The following is an 18,383-nucleotide window of genomic DNA, read 5'->3' as shown; positions in this document are numbered from 1 at the left end:
GAACAGTTGCATAGCAAACAGAACACATGTATATATGGGACCACGGTGGTAATAACAGCATGCAGGTACATTGATGACACCAAGTCACCAATGTTGGAATAATTCAATATAGCACATGCATGGAAACAAATATAAATATTTATCAACTAATAGGACATAATCAGAACATTGGAGTCATTACATACCGGTTGAGGTGGGTATGTAGTTTATTGTTGGAGAATATGTGGGGGGAGAGAAAGATGTCAATTAACAACTAGTATATTCCTGTAGTCCCCATTACTTTCCTAGTCAGTGCTGTTATCTGTACCTTACAAGTCTTACTACACTACCCTATAGCCTGCGTTTGGACAGTGATATGGCTGTCGTCATCATTATACATGAACTGTTTTTTACCTGCAGTATACACCTCTTACCTGGTATACCTGTGGAGGGAATGTTTGTTAACACTGACTAACTGTTTCTACACATACTCCCAGATTGATGTTGTGCACATAGCTATCCAACTCTTTCTGCACAGACTCTTGCCATGTCCTGACTACATGCAGGTGCCCTGGGACATATCTAGATATTGCCCTCTTCAACCTTTAATGAATTGACATACACATATACATGCTTTCCTACACAGTTATATTATGTAGCACGGTGTGGGTGACAGTGATCAGTGATACTGTATTATTCAGAGAAACTGCAACACTCAAAATTCCCTACAATACCAGCGTACACAGTACCAGTACAGGGTATAACGTTTTTTATTTCTCGGCACACTGTTTGTATCCGACATAAACTGTGGGAGCAATGTTTGTTAGTAGTACCTGAATGTTGCCACCCAAAGTTCCAGATTACACATTAGTATTATGCACATACATCTCACTATGTTACTGTACACACTCTGGTCACAGCTTGACAACATGGGGGTGTAGATAGGACATACTTGGCATATTACTCTCCTAACAGTTTCGGGAGTTGCTACAGTGACAGGTTTGTTCTCATAGATGTTTGACAATCACTTGTATTCCCTGTTTCCTGGCTAAACATCTGGGATCATCCCACAGACTTCCCAGGGGGACAGGGTGACAGGCAGCAGATATGGGCCCATTTAATGGACATTCTGGTCTTACCTGTACAGTTGCGGATGATTCTGTATGCAGCCTACTTCCACTCCCAGGATTCAGACCATGGCTGTGTCTGCTACAACTTAAACACTGTTCATCAGAGTTGTGTGTGCTATATAGATATTGCTGCATATCTCCTATCTGCTTCCTGTCTTATAATTCTTCTGTGCTTTTGCATTCTGACCTTGTATTACAACACTTTTATACAGATTTCCTAGACAGCTATATTTTGTAGGACAGTGTGGGTGATAGTGATGAGTAATACCTCATTATTCAGAGCAACTGCATTAGTCACAATGCCATACAATACCAATGTAAACAGGATCAGTACAGGGTATCATTCTTGTATTTCTGGGCACAGTGTTGGTATCTGACAGACCTGTGGGAGAAATATTTGTTAGCACTACCTGAATGTTGCCACACACAGTACCAGATTCCACAGTACTATTATGCACATTCATCTCACTCTGTTACTGTACACACTCTGGCCACAGCTTGACAACATGGGGGTGTAAATGGGACATACGTGGCTTCTTACTCTCATAAGGTTTTGGGGAGTTGCTAGTGTGCCAGCTTTGTTCTCACAGATGTGCCAATCAGTTGTATTTCCTGTTTGCTGCCTATACGTCTGGGATCATCCCACTGATTTCCCAGGGGGACAGGTTGACAACCAATATATATGGGCCACTTTACTGGACATATATGTACAGTTGTGGGGTATGATTCTGTATGCAGACTACTCCCACTGCCAGGATTCGAACCATGGCTGTGTGAACTAAAATACAACAGTTCACATCTCAGTTGCATGTGGTCTTTGGGTTTTGTTGTCTGCCTTTTCCCTGTTTTCTGTCTGTGTGTCTCTCAGTTGTACTAAATGATCTCTGGGGATTACACCAGTCATATACAGGCATTCCTACACATTCTATTTATGGTGCATGGTGTTGGTAACAGTGCTTAATACAACAGTACTATTACATGATTGCAAATCTACATTACCATAGGATACCAGAGTATACACATGCAGTCCAACAGTTAGACCTTTATTGTCAGGCTATTACACTTTTATTTACATACAAACTATATGAGACTCTTCCTGCCATATTCTCCAATGTATGCAGTACTTGCCTTAAACAATACAGGTTTTATACAGGCAATTAATTTACTAATAGTTTTAGATTGATTTCCTATGACAGTACATGGAAGAGTATTACTGATCTAACTCATGTCGCAAACTCTCCAGGCGACTTCCATGGGCCTCCTGGTTCATGGCCTGCTTAATTGCAGCTGTGGAGGACATAAGAGGAATATTTAGCCATACCTATTCATAATATACATGAGCTGGCAATTATTACACACATAGTGGGGTGATACTTCACACAGCTGGGACATCCCCTGCCATTCTAGCCTCTTGGATCCACTGCTCCAAGAGGTCCCCCTTATGCCATTTCAGGTCAGCATAGTGATGCTTGACCTGCTCACCAGTTCAAGGTATGCCAGTGGCACTGGTGAGGACATGGGCAAGATGGTTCCAGGCTTCCGCCTTATATTGGGAACCCTGGTACTGGCCCTGTACCAGTCTCTGCTCATGGTCTTTGACAAGACGTCCTGCCATGACTCTGGACTCCTGGATGCACCAGCATTGCGCCCAAAAGCACACTCCCTCTCCCCTTCCTGAAATGGTGCTTGCAAGGGGAAGCTACAACCAGCTGAGTTATGAGATGTATTCCCACCTGTTGGGTTTAAGTAGGGCCAATTTCCCGCACTTTTCCATGATTGGCCGGTTTTGAAAAGGCTAAGCTATGGGCAAACCTGCTTATCTAAGGTTGGCATTGTTTAAAGGGGTAAGAAAAAAATATCTCTTGTTTTTCCTGCTTTACTAGTTTAGTCCAGTTTCAGAGTTGCTGATTCCTGGGCTTTGGTTGTAGTTCCTGTGTACTGTTTCCTTGCCTTATTTGGGGGAGAGGAAGTTACCTTGCTTACCAGTGGGAGTGGGAAGCATTGAGCTGCCTTTTGTCCAGTTTTGTGAGGTTTCAGCCAGTAACTAGTAGTTTATTGGTCGTTTTGGGCCAGTTTCTAGCTTTTTCCAGCCCCCTGGTATAAAACGCGGTAAACGCGTATTTTTCAGCTTGTACCTACTCATCACAGACTCCACGTGGGCCAGCAGAGTAATCCAGGCTGCAGAGAGCTGAATAAGCGACTTTTCTTGATACTAAGTATATTTTTTGTTGCTTTCCACATCTGAATACCTAGCGACTGTATTTCGCCTGCCTTTCTGTTACATTGAAGCTGTTTTTACTGCATTTAACTTAATATTGCACCTGGAATCCTTGTTTGTTACAATTTGACTGTATTTGTAGCAAATTCTTCTGTGTAACCTGTAGTAGCTGATTCATAGCATTTATAAGTGTTTGCTGTACCTGTTTCTACCTGTTTTGTGAAAAAAAAAGAAAAAAAAAGAAAAAAATATCTCTTGTTTTTCCTGCTTTACTAGTTTAGTCCAGTTTCAGAGTTGCTGATTCCTGGGCTTTGGTTGTAGTTCCTGTTTACTGTTTCCTTGCCTTATTTGGGGGAGAGGAAGTTACCTTGCTTACCAGTGGGAGTGGGAAGCATTGAGCTGCCTTTTGTCCAGTTTTGTGAGGTTTCAGCCAGTAACTAGTAGTTTATTGGTCGTTTTGGGCCAGTTTCTAGCTTTTTCCAGCCCCATGGTATAAAAGCTGTAAACGCTAAGCTGAGCTGCCACTGTTGCACACTAGGGCAGCCGGTTAGGCAGGTTTAAACTATTCGGCTACCTAAAGTCCACTCTTCAAATTTTCCCTTAAAACTACCTTCCTCGAACTATACTACTGATCTAATCAGCGTATCCTATAACTAAAAAGATCATCTCCACTTGACTCCAAGTAGACTATTCTCTATCTGTTAAACCTAGCACTTGCTCCTACAGTACTTATTACCTTGATACGGCACTCTTGTCATAGTACCCCAAAAAGGTAACCCCCATTTCTCGGTCACCCACGTCCCCCTGAATCTTTTTTAAAGTTTTTGTCTATCCTTCTAGCATGTCGAGGGATCAGTTGCTAGTGTCCTCTCCTGCTCAGCTGGTGAACCTGGGAATACTGAGGCAATGTTACAATTGCCTCATGTACACAGACAACCCTCTCCTCCTCCCACAAAACACAAATACATGCGAGAGATGCAACTATACGGCCAAACTGGAGGCTGAGCTCTCTCAACACAGGACTGGCAAGACCAGTCAGGAGGAGAAGGTTACCACACACACTATAGACCCAGTCTCACATAGCACCATTACAACCTCAAATCATACACATAAACACACAAAGACATACTCGGAGGCTCTGATCAAAAATCTACCAAAACAGCAGAGGCCACCAAAGCAGACACCCAAACAACCACCACCTCAGAACACAACACCTGAAACACATAGACCTCACAGTCAGAGTGTCAAACAGTCACAGCCCTTAAGGCCAAACACAATGCCAGACACACTAGTCATTGGTGACTCCATAGTCAGACACATTGACGTCCCGCTCACCAGACTGAGTAAGGAGAAGGTCACAGTAAGCTGCTGTCGGGCGCTAGAATCCGCCACATAACGCAAGCACTCAGGTCTCTCAACAGCAAGTACAAATATGACTCAGTCATTGTCCACGCTGGTGTAAATGACCTGAGACGCACTCCTTGGACTACATGAAAAGAGACATTGAGGAGCTCTCTGATTATGTAGCCCAGGCAGGTATGACCCTGACCTTGAGCAGTGTCCTACCTTCACCAAGAGTGATGCCACAATACAGAGATAAGATGATCAGCTTTAATAATTGGCTTAAACACTGGTGTCATTCAAAGGGGATCCAGTATCTGTCTGCCTGGGATGACATGCTGGACAAGCCACGCTGCTTCGCAAGGGACGGCTTGCACCTGTCACCCCTGGGATTCCGGATATTGGCAAAGGCTCTTGCCACCCCCATAGTGCCTTTTTTAGGCAAGGCTTAAATTCTAAACCTACCACCCTAGAACACAAAAAAGGAAAAAAACTAAGGGTAATGCTGCTCAATGCCAGAAGTCTAAATCTCAAAATGCACGCACTCGAGGCCCTTCTCAGTATGGAGAACATCGATGTCTGTGCTGTGACAGAAACCTGGTTCAAGGCTCCTGAGAGCACCCCAGCGCTATCAGGTTTTACCTCATATGCGTTCCGGCCCCAAAATCCGGACAATACCAAGAAAGGGAGGGGGGGTATCCATATTCATCAAGGACACCCACACCTCAAGACTGGTGGCAACGCACGATGCATCGGAGACCATCCAGGTGCAATTAACCATAGGCAAGACTGCTCTGCAAATTGTAGCATGTTACAGGCCACCCTCACAAACTCAGGAACCTCACATGGCCTTCCTGAAAACACTAGAGGGGATAAATGTATCACCAAACACCATCATACTAGGTGACTTCAATTACCCTAATATAGACTGGGAACACTACTCAAGCCCAAACACCCTAGCCCAAAAGTTCCTGGAATTCATAAACTCAAATGCCATGGAACAACTAGTCACCATCCCCACAAGAGGAGATAACATACTTGATCTCATCATCACGAACATGGGAGCACAATGTTCAACACCGAAGTATACCCCTCACTGGTGAGATCAGATCACAAACTAATCTCGCTGGAGGTCCTCATCCCACCCCACCTGAAATAAAAAGACCACAGTAAAGAACTTCTCAAAAGCCGACTTCACACTTCTAAAGACTAGTGTGGTCTCCTTTAAGGCCCCGAGCAGCGGAAAACAGTACTCAAGCCGCTGAATCACTTACAAACACCTTCTACCAGCACCTGCAGGACTGCATGGATAAGGCAATCCCAAACAAAACAAAGACTCTTAGTACCAAAGGCAAGCGTCCAGTCTGGTGGACCCCAGCCATAAACAAACTCTACAATAAAAGGAGGAAGCTACTACAAGATAGAGCAAAATCCTTAAAAGGTAAGACACCCTTGATCACTATAAGTAAAAAACTAAGAGCTCTCATAAAATCATCCAAAGCAAATTTCGAGAGAAAAATAGCTAAAGACTCAAAAGACAATCATAAGGCCTTCTTTAGCTATGTCAGAAACCTAGGAGGAAACTCCCAGATTTGCTCAGAACTAGTTCAAAATGATGTGAAGATTACTGATCCTACAGACATTGCCAACATACTGGCTGACAGGTTCAGTGCAAACTTCTCCCTCCCCTCCCCCCCAAAAGGAGAGATATCTATACCAAACGATTGCAGCCCCCCAAACATCTCCAGCGCCCAAGTGAGAACTGCTCTCTCCAAAGCAAAAAACACAGCATCCATGGGACCTGATGGTGTCCCCGGCTGTGTGCTCCACGAACTCAATGAGGAATTAAACCCACAGCTAGGACAGCTCTTTAATCAAAGTCTTACCTCTGGATACGCATTCCAGGAGTGGCGCACTGCAACTGTGGTCCCACTTCACAAAGGCGGTGCCTCCACCGACCCTGGAAATTACCGGCCCATTAGCTTGACAAGCCTTATCTGCAAAGCCATGGAGAGGATCATAATGGACCTCATAAATAAAGACATAGGGAGTTTGCAGACTTTGGATCCAACCCAGTTTGGCTTTGTCAAGGGCAGATCATGCCTTTTAAACTTGGTTGACTTCTTCGAAACAGTCACCAAAGCCATTGACGAGGGAAAGGCAGTCCATACAGCCTACCTCGATCTGGCTAAGGCCTTCGATACAATACCCCACTCGGGTATCATTGAAAAACTCATCAGCTTAAATGTTAACCCATACATCACAAGATGGGTTGCAAACTGGCTGAGTGACAGAACCCACAGGGTCAGAGTTGCTGGCGCCATGTCAGACTCAAAGCCTGTCACAAGTGGTGTCCCACAGGGCTCAGTCCTGGGCCCACTCTTGTTTGGCATCTACTTTTCCTAAGTACAAGCAAACACAGGAGGGTTATGGCTGACAAAGTTTGCAGATGACTGCAAACTGGGCCATAGTAGAAAACACATCTGACACAGATATCCTTCAGAAGGGTCTCACAGAAACGGATAACTGGTGCCAGAGCCACGGCCTGAAGTTAAATGCCAAAAAATGCATAGTCATACCCTTTGGGAAAAACAAGGTTACCCCTAGCTACCAAATAGGTGGCAATCCACTGAGCACAGAAGAAGTTATCAGGGACCTGGGGACCCAGGTTGATAGTAGTCTGTCATTCGACACCCATGTAGCTAAAGTAGTTAGGAAGACCTTCTACATTGCCCACCTTATCATGAAGGGATTCTCATCTAGATCAAGGGAGGTCATAGTCTCCCTTTACTCATCACTCATCAGACCAATGATTGAGTACAATGCCTCATTCGGGATGTATCTGACCCGACACTTGCAGCAGCTGGAGAGGCCACAAAAGTTCCTCACCAAAAGGATAAAGGGTCTCAAAAATCTGTCCTATGCTGCCCGACTGAAAGAACTCCAGCTCTATTCAGTCGCTTACCGCTTGCTCAGAGGTGACCTTTGCCTAACATACAAGGCCATGTCAAACCCAGATTTGATGAATATGCTTCACCTCAAAAATCTAGATCCATCAGAGCCACAAGGGCGGAGACTTAAACCTCGACACGGCTATTAATAGGACGTGCTGGAGGGATAGATTCATCACCCAAAGACTCCCTATGCTGTGGAACAAAATCCCGGTACATGTGAGGCAGAGCACCTCGCTGGCCTTGTTCAAGAGAGATCTTGACCAATGGATGGGAGATCGCAGATATACCCCAGGGATTACCTCAGTGTCACTGCTCGACAGAGGCACAGCAAAATAATGGGTATAGTTCCCCATACTAAAGGGGTGGCGTAAGCCACAAAACGATGGGCTAGGCTTGTAAATGCCCTCGGGCAGATAGCCTAGTATGAACCTATGAACCTATGAACCTATACCACAGGGCACAATGAGTTAGCTGGCCTACACATTGCTTACACCTACTAAGCTGGCCTGTGCAATGCTTAGCATTGCTTACATTAGACTTTGCATATTTTCTTTTTGGCATTGATTAGTTATTCATTACATCTTATATATCTGCTTGGTATCCATGATTCATGTGTATGTGCACTGTATGGGGTCCTTGTGTTTTATTGGGAACTTCAACACTCTATTACAATTACACCTCACTTCTGGCCTTACTGCTGTACTCCAGTTCACATATTTATGTTATGTAGTGGGTTATGGAACATATGACTGCATACTGATTCCTTTCACAGGTTCAGTTTGATTTTACTATAGTGAGTATTTGTTTGGTGATACCTCATTTTTCTGTATTGCTGTGATGGCTTGGTGGTTAACTACTGTGACTGTAGTGTATAAGGTCCTGGGTTCAAGACCTGCAAGGCTGTTTATTTTGTTGCTGGGAATATCAAGGGCCATCGAATACAGAGTGATTAAGACACTTTTGAGCAGTTGTAAGTGGTTTGCGCGAGGGTAAGTAATGCTAACCTCCGGTTACATATGCTTACAGAGAGTTATCTTCAAAATTGCTTAACCTGTGTGTGCATTGCTTACCCCCACACAAACAGGCTTAAACTCACTTACTAGTGCTTAAATATGCTTACTAGTGCTTATTGGTACTTACACTTACTTACTGGTGCTTACTCCCACTTACAATTGCACTGATTTAGACAGTTATATCTCATGGTTCTTGGGAAGGTGGGGGATTTGGAAGCTGTATGGAGATGTCATTCATTACATATTTTACCTTCCATTTGTATCCATGATTCCTGTGTACATATATTGTATGGGGCAAATGTGCTTATCTGGGGACTTTGCAACATTATGACACTGACACCTCACATGTGCATTTAATGCAGTACTCTAGTTCACAAATATATGTTATTTAGTGGGTTATGCAACAAAATTATTGGTCATAACGTGATTTGCCATGGAAAATGGAATGTGCTGCAGTGGGACTCGAACTGGGAATGCCTGCTCATAAGGCGAATGCTCTGCCCACTACACTATTGCTATGCTGCTTCATTTGCATATATCTTCCTTGTTATCCTCTTCAGCCATTTAAGCTACATTAACTGTAGCTAAGCAATGGGCACACCTGCGCACCTAGGGTTAGCTTTAATCAGATTTTTAATTAAAAAAAAGGGTTTGTTCATCTTATTTGTATTTGCTATTGCTGTTATACACATGGGGGAATGTTTCTGGGGATATGTGGACACCTATGAGTGGTCTCACTCATTTCTTAGGCCTTTCTGCTATTCTTCATTGCGGGGATGTGTATATTCTGAGAGCTCTGCTCTCAGACACACCCCTTGCACTCTTACATGCTCCGTGTAAGATTAGGAGCTCAGGCAATGCGCCTCATTAATATGCATGGTGCGCTGCCGTCCTGCTCCTAAACGGCCACTTCCATGCAGGACTAAGCTAGTCCTGCACGGCAGATTAGTAAATCTGGGGAAGTCTAATAAATAGTTTAAGTAATCTGGAATCCATGGCATGTGTTTATGTGACAAGGTAAAGGATGCAAACCTTGTGTCCTAGCACAGAATACAAACTTCTTCCAGTTTTATACTCATTCCAGGGCACAGATCGGTTTCATTTTTATACCTTGTCCAAGGCACAGATTAGTCCCATTTTTATACGAAATCCAGGGCACACTATGCCACTCATTTTTTAAAATATTTAGAATATGACATGCAAAAAAGTGCTACTTTTAGAAATTGAAACTCTGTCCTGCACACTTCCTCATTCCCTATAATCCTATAAAAATAAAGTAAGTTATTGGAAAATGGTTGCATGAATGAATGAATAAATCTCTGCATGCCCCTAGAAAAGCTAATGATATTGAGGGAGTCAGCAGTCAATGTTTTTAACACTACAGTCACGGAAATAGTACAAATTTGTATGTTTTGCTTACTGAGATGTGCAAATATTGGAAGTAAACATTTAGTAAATCCTGGGGTGGCTGTGTCGAGGCAAAATGGCAGAGCTGAAAGCAGGAAATGATGATGACTTATCTTAAATCGGATTTAACAAATGGAATTCAAGCTTCAGTCACTGACCGGAATACCCTTGCATTTACAAACTTAGAACTGACAAGTCCAAAACTGGTCTTAAGATATTGCTCTTTTCTTGAACAAGGAACAGAATGGAATGAAAACTTTATCCTCTGTAAGTAGTAGGAGCTCCCTGGACAATATTTTTTTCCTAACAGTTTATTCATCAAGTGAAAGGGAAAATGAACTCGGTGAGAGAAAGTGTGTAACTGCCCTTGTGGTTTCTGAAACCAGATAGCAGAAACTCACACACAGTCCTGTTGAATTGTTTGCAACATGCACATTTTTATTTATTTATTCATTTGAGTTTTGGTTACTGGGGTAGAACACTGATCAAATCATTACCACTTACCTATTGTTATATTGCAAAAAAAAATAGCTATGAAACATGCTTCTTAGGGAGAACTGAAAAAGGGAAGGGCTGCAGGAATGTAACAATCATTTTTAAAGGTCTTTGTATGTAGCTTCTCTGTCCCGATACTCTTTTATTATAGCTTAATTCATTCCATTTGAAAATAGACAGAGGGGTAGAATATATACACGTTTACTTGAATGACGGCCTTCATGCTTTTTCAATTCAGTCAGTATGCAAATTAAAAAATATATTGAGATACAGAAGCATACAGAAGTCTCAATTGCATCTTCTTATAAGACTCCATTCTAAGTGAAGCTAGCCTACATAAGTCTCCTCCTGACACTGACAGATCTGGAATGAACATCCACAACATCATAAGCACATTTCATTGTATTCATTTCTGCCTTCTGTACTCCTATAACTAGTTTCTACATCTGTGTCTAACAATAAAAGCTTATAGAGGGTAGATTGTCTTGAGTTTGCTCTAAAATGGAGATGCTACAGAAAACAATGTTAGTCAAATTCTTAAAATGTTCAAACTCCAAGAGTACTAGATGTGTAAACGTTTTTTACCATATTGTTTGATTTGTTTTTTCGGCTTTTCCCGGTTAGGGGTCGCCACAGTGGAACTCCGGTCCGCTAATGATTGGCAGTTGATTTTTATGGTGCCAAGTTGCCAGCCCGACGCCCAACCTTCAGCGAAGACACGCCCATTCACACAAGTCTTTCGGAGGCCACTCGACTGCGGGGAGGACATGCAGACTCCACACAGAAGGAATTTTTGTGTAATTTGAAAGTCATCCTACTTCGAGTAGCAATATGTACAGGATCTGCATTATGTGTATTATATAAATTCACTTGGAGGGAGATTTTTGCAACCTGCGTTTAAGGTGCTTGAGATTGGCAATCAGAATGTTTCTTACTTTCTGAACAGTTTTAAATTATAGCAGAGTGTAAGGTCTGACAACTTTACAGATGGAAGTATCATCATTTCTCTCTCTTGTCTTTTCAGAGTGGTAGAAAGATTACTACAGTCCAACCAATACAGCTGCGTATGAAATGTAAAGTTTCCATAAAATAAATATTTCTTGGTGGAGAACACAAGGATTGGGAATGGGAAAAAATAATTTTCATATCAGATTTCTGAGACAGACAAGACTGAATTTATCATCATCATTTTCTTAATCACTTGCCCTGACGAGGGTCACAGTTTTAACAAGCTAAGCATGGTAAAAGAGACTTCCCTATCACTAGCAATAGTCTCTGCTCATCCTACGGAATCCACAGGCATTTTCAAGAAAGTTGAGAGAACAATCCCTCCAGCATGTGCTGGGTCCAACCCAGGGCCTTCTTTCCATGGGCTCTGTCGGGAGACCTCTAGTGGGAGGCAACCACAGGACATCCTCAAAGAATGTCTAAACCACCTCAACTGAATCATCTTAACGTAGATTAGCAGTGGCTATATTCTGAGATCTTCCCATGCTCCTTACTGTTTCCTGTAAAGTTTGCTGACTGCCTTGCAAATAAACTTCAGTTTTACTGCTGGTCTCTGTGATCTCATCCTTTTGGTCAATGTTTAAAGCTTATGATGGTAGATGAGGAAGGGATCATAATTTGATTGGTAAATTGCAAGCTCTGTCCAAAGACTGGGATGTCATTTTTCCACCACTGTATGAAAAAATGCCTGCAGTACTGCTAACATCAGCTGGTCAGTCACCTCGACCCATCTACTGCCACTCATGATCAAGACCATGAGATATTTAAACACCTTTACCTGAGGTGGCTGCTGCCACTTTACCTGCAGAGAACAGCCCAATCCTTTACAGAAGGCAACCACAACCTCTAATCTGGAGTGCTGATTTTCATCTAAATCTTCACACTCTGTACCAACTCACTCCACTACATGTTCTTCAGATCACTGTCACTTGAACATAGGAGAACAACATCAACTGCAGACAGCAAAGATGCAGCCCTTGTGTACCTAAAATGGATATTCTATGTCATTCCTTATCACTGTTGCAGTAGTCTTCATTCTTGGGATAGCCTGCCAAGGATAGTCAAATATCCGGGTCTATATCACGAAATCGAACTTCCAAAATGTTGAACACCATAAGTTCGAACTTGGAAGATCGAATTCGGATAACATTGAAACTTCAAAACAGCAATTTTTTCCCAGGGAAAACATTCGCTGTTCCGAAAAACACACACATAAAACAATCACACCAAACACCTTTAAAACCTACACTAAACCTAACATACATCACTATCTATGCACTATCCTTAACCCAGCCCTAACCCTAAAGTCCGTCACTACTGCACACCTACCTGACCCGCGCCCTAACCCTAAAGTCCGTCACTACCGCACACTTACCTGACCCGCGCCCTAACCCTCAAGTCCATCAATATCGTACACTTATCTGACCCGGGCCCTAACCCTAAAGTCCATCACTACCCATTTGTACACTTACCTTGACCCAGTCCAAAAATGCCGAAGCCACAGAAATGGCCAACCAAATTCTTTCCCTGGGAAAGAATTTGGATTTCCGCGGCTTCGACATTCTCAACTTTCGAAGTACCAAGTTCGGCCTTCCGGTATTTGATGTTCTTAACGTTCGATTTCGTGATAGGAACCTAGATATCCAGCCAGTATATCAAAGCCTTTACACCTTCCTGGCACTGTATGTCAGACATATGTCCTACGTGCAAGGTACATATGCGACATACAGGCTCCTAATCCTCAGAACTTTGCAGCCAGTTCAAACACTACTTCAAATTCAGTCTGCAAGCTGTTCATTGAGTCAGTTCATCTATCGAGCCTTCTAAAGATAAGTGGCCCATTGGGGTCTCTTCCTTCCTTTTTTTTCTTCTTCCTTTTACTTTAGTTTACATGTCATCCAGGAAGGGAAAATGTGAGTGTGGTAGCACATTCCCCATAAAGAATGATATGAGAAGTGCCTTTTTTGTTTTGGTACTACACACAACTGTACAGAGTGTGAGATTTGTCAGGTGTTTGTCCCTAAGACACTCCTCAGTCATCTGTCATCTTTGGAGAACCAGTGAATAAATCTTTTGGAGCAGGGTACCATGGCTGAATCCACCTGCCCTAACATTCAACCACCACTTAAAAAGAAAGCCAGAAAGGCACATACTGAACCTGCTGCTGTCCAGCCTCAACTGGACATTTCCACTGGGATGGATGAAGAACCCAACAACTCTCTGATTCCAACATCAGGTCCATCTGCCATAACCCAGTTAAATGCTGACACAGAACTTTCTACCCACATGTCTGCAGAGGCTGTGCCTATGTCTGGTGCAGATGTGGAGTGGGGACCATGGCTGATTATATTGGAGAGGTCTAGGTGGTTTCCCCAAATATTTGATAGGGATGAGATGAGATGACTGGTACCCTCACTGAATCTAGATAGAGTCTGAATCTCATAGATTTGATAAATATATTTCTTTAAAAAAGAAGCAGGTGACCCCTGTGAGGAAGGATCTCCACAAAGAATGGCAGGAATTTACACAGAAGCTTTTTAATGCTTTTATGGATCTAAATCCCCTTCAAGGATTATCTAGTCCTACTTCTGTTCCCTGGTCTTCCACACCTTCCTGCAGGAGAATTTTTCTGAGCTCTGGGGTACATGGTATCTGCCATTCCCATGGTTGCCTTTGCCAAACTCAACATGAGGTAATTTCAGTGGTTTTGCAAGACTGTTCAACTCCAGTACGGCCATTCTCTGGAGTATCTGGTTCCTGTCTTGCCTTGTCTTAAGCTTGAGCTTCACTGGTGGATTCACCAGATTTCCCTAAATCCAAGTCTGCCTTTTCAGATTCTTCTTCCTACTCAGGAGCTGTCCATGGATGCTGCTGATCAGTGTTGGGGAGCCTTTTCCAACAACCTCAAGGTTCAGGGTCTTTGGTCCCATCAACTACTGGCAGACTGTATCAACATCAAGGAGCTGAGGGCTCTACTTCTAGCTCACTAGGCCTTTCACTCCCTTTGGGCTCCAAGTCCTCTAAAGGTTTTTAATAGACAATACCACAGTCATGTTTTACATCAACAAATGAGGGGCACAAAGACTTACCTTCTTTGCAGGCTGGCTCTTCAGGCTTGGGATTTTGCAGTCCACCATCACTTGGTTCTTCAGGTGGTTTACATTGCTTAAGAGCACAATCTTGTGGTAGACTGAGCAGGTCCAGCAAAAATCCCCACAAATGGATGTTTCACAGGGAGGTGTTTCTGGATGTTGTACATTGGTGTGGTACTTCTTAAATCTTTTTTTCCTCCCCTCTGAACAGTCAACTTCCCCAGTTCTGTTTAAGAGTGCAACGTCATCTGTCTTGGAAAATGGACACCATGTTATTTTCATGGAAGGGGATGTTTCTGTATGCCTATCCCCTTCTTCCTGTACTACCAAAGGTCCTGCAAAAGATCATATGGGACAAGCCCAAAATCCTGCAGGTGACTCCCTTTTGGCCCAGACAGCAATGGTTCTCCTTCCATTTCATCTGACAAGGGGCAGTCATCACAAGTTACTTCATGGGATGGCCATTTTCAGACAAGGCAAGGCATCTCTCACCCACCTTCACTTGCCCACCCTTCACTTGACACTTTGGGTAAAAGGGTTTTCTTTAAGACACCAATTTTCTGAGGACATGCTTCAGGTTTTGCAGGAGGCTAGAAAACTCAGTACTAGAAAATACTATCTGGCTAAGTGGAAGAGATTTTGAGACCAGGTATGGACCCTTTTTCTGTGGGTATTGCCACAGTCCTTTCTTATTTGTGTGAGTTGCTCAATTCTGGCTTGACGTATACATCTGTTAAAGCTCATTTGTCAGGCATTTGTGCTCATCTGCCTCTGAATCCACATCCGGCTTTTAGTCTTGAAGTCAAACAATTTTTAAAAGGTATCCTTTATATTCTTGCCTCCAATAAAGCCTACTCCCCCTTCTTGGGATCTTAATTTTGTTTTTGAGAAATTAACTCACTTTCCTTTTGAACCTGCAGTTTCCTATTCCCTAAATCATTGTACTTGGAAGACTGTATTGTTCTTGACACTTACTTCTGCCAAGAGGGTCTCTGAACTTCAAACCTTCATGGCAGTTCCACTGTTTTTGTTTTTTTTTTCACAAGGACAGGTGTCTGTCTATACCAGTCCTTCTTTTGTGCTGGAAGTATTTAATGATTTGTCCTTGAATCAGTCAATTAAGCCTCCTTTTTTCCCCTTCTTCACAGAACCGTAGTGAGAGAGTTCTTCGAAACTTGGTTTTTACATAGACAGCCCAGATATTACCTAGACAAAACAAAACATATCCGGAAATCCGAGCAACTTTTGTTTCCTTTCGTACCATATCAGGAAATTTGGTTTGGCTGTGTCTAAGCAAACCATCTCTGCCAGGATTTCTAAGACCATTTCTTTTTTGCTATTCATTTCACAACAACTGTCTTTTTTTCTTCTGTTCTTGTTTATTATACCAGTTCAGTGGCCTCTTCTGGTAATTTTTTCAAGGTTCAGGATATTAGATCCATCTTGGAAGCTGCTACTTGGTCTTCTGATCACACTTTCGTCAGACATTGCAAGTTGGATGTTATTTCTAGGGCCAGGGTGGACTTTGCCTGGGCCATCCTTGATGGGTTTTTGGAGGGCACTTCTATGGCTTCCTCTTCCTATAATTTCCAATAGTTGTTGTACTGTCCCAAGGGTGAAGAGTACTGCAGCAGTGATGAGGAAGTACATAGTACAGCTGTGTAAGATCTTACCAGTAACAGTTTATGTCCTACATTTCACTGTTTCTGTATTCTATCCCTCCTTCCTACACCCTGTTACTTTCTGCTGCCTTCCTCCTGACTGAGGGGTCTTTCTTGCATCCTTCTTCTTCTTCCTTTTCTTCTCCCATTTCCTGGATGCCTATCTTATTGTTTTCCCTCTAGAGTTGCTCTGGATCTTCTTGGGCACTTCAGTTTTGAGGAGTGGGCACTCATACATCACATATGTACCTTATGTCATGCATGTAGGACATATTTCTGAGGTATGGTGCCTGGAAGGTGTTAAGGCTTTGTTATGCCTGATGGATGTTTGGCTACCCTCGGCAGGATATCCCGAGTCAAGAATACTGCAACAGAGAGAAGTAGGACTGCTATGGTAAGATCTTACACAACTGTACTTTTTTGATATTCTGTTTATGAAAATCGGAAACAGCAGGGAAGAAAATGAAACTGTTTATACATAAATACATCTCTTCACTAGAAAACGTATCTCTCAACCTCTTAATACAAGAAATCTAGACAAAAAAGTAGTCCAAAAGAAACAGTCAGCAAACAGGAGTGGGTGTCCAAAACTGTTTATTAAACCAAATGTCACAAGCGCTTTCACCCTAACTCAATTGTAGGGCTTTTTCAAGTGCAAAAACAATATGTATTTCAGTTAGCCACCTTTAAATACCTAAATTCAAAAAAGGCGCCAAAAAAACTTTTTCACATAATTTAAAGTGAAAACACACACCTCAGTGTTCTAAAACTTTCATAGTATTAACCACAAAGTAACCTAATGCAATCCTAATACATAACTGCAAAAAATGAATAAAAATAAATGATTATAATTCTTTAAAATATTCAAAATAATATATAACAATACTTTAAAATAAATATAAAAACAAGGACTGGGAGTTATGTAACTTGTTATACATTTAAGTTATTCAAAAAACATATAAGATACATATGAAGTAAAAACTACATATAACATTGTTTATAATCTCTCTGTTTTTATTGCTATAACTTCTCTGCCTTTTTTTATTAAATAAGGCTTAATAGAGATATAATCATTTAGTCCTGGGGGATGGGTGGCAATCAATCTTAATTGCCAGTAGGTCTCCCTATAACCAATTCTTCCAGTCTCTCTTTTTAGGATGTATTTGCACTTGTTCAAGAATTCCAAAATGAAAGCCTGTATGTTTAGGCTCTATTTGTAAGTGCTTACTTAATGTGTTGTTTGTGGTTCCTTTTCTAATACTATATAGGTGCTCATAGATACGTTTGTTCAACGCCCTCTCTGATTTCCCTACATAGAAACTTGGGCAGTCCAGTCCCTACACAGAGCTAAGTACACAATACCTTTAGTAAAACAATTACCCTTCTTAAAATAGATCTTACTATTACCATAATTTTTTAAGGTAATGGGTACTTCATCCAGTATGTATTTACAGTACCCACACCTACCACACCTGCATGGCCCCTTGTCTGGGGGGGTTAAATTCCTATAGTTGTTACTTTCAAAAAGCTTTTTCAAATTTGTTCCTGTTTTAAAAACAAAGTTGGGCTCCTCACCCACTTTGTGTGTTACATCTTTATTATATTTTAACATCTTCCAGTTCCTCTGAACTAAGTCCTTAACTTCCCTAGTTATATTACTGTGTTGTAAAACTAAAGCCCTTTTAAAGGCTTGTTCACCAGTAGCTACATCGACTGTTGTGATCTCCAGTGTTTTCCCCAGAATGGGAGGTACCTAGTACCCCATCCTTTTATATTTTTTTCCGACACTTGCTTTATTAACCCGTCAGGGTAACCCCTTGAACAAAAGAGGCCAGAAAAGAATTCTATTTCTGCTAAAAAATCATTCCACTCTGAAGTCATTCTGGCCGCTCTAACCATTTGGCCCTTTACAATACTCCTTTTTTGTTTCCAAGGGTGGTCACTTGTGTAAGGAGGGTAAGGATTACTAAAGGTGTTCTTTTTATGATTCTTGACTTCAGTCCCCCATTAATTTTATCTAATCTCACATCTAAGTAGTCAATCCCACACTGGTCAAATTTAAATGCAAATTTTAGGAAGTCAGTA

This window comes from Protopterus annectens, chromosome 10.part0 (assembly GCF_019279795.1).
Source record: "Protopterus annectens isolate FY-2018-M chromosome 10.part0, PAN1.0, whole genome shotgun sequence".
In the NCBI taxonomy this organism is placed as follows: Eukaryota; Metazoa; Chordata; order Ceratodontiformes; family Protopteridae; genus Protopterus; species Protopterus annectens.
Note: the sequence above shows the minus strand (reverse complement) of the source record.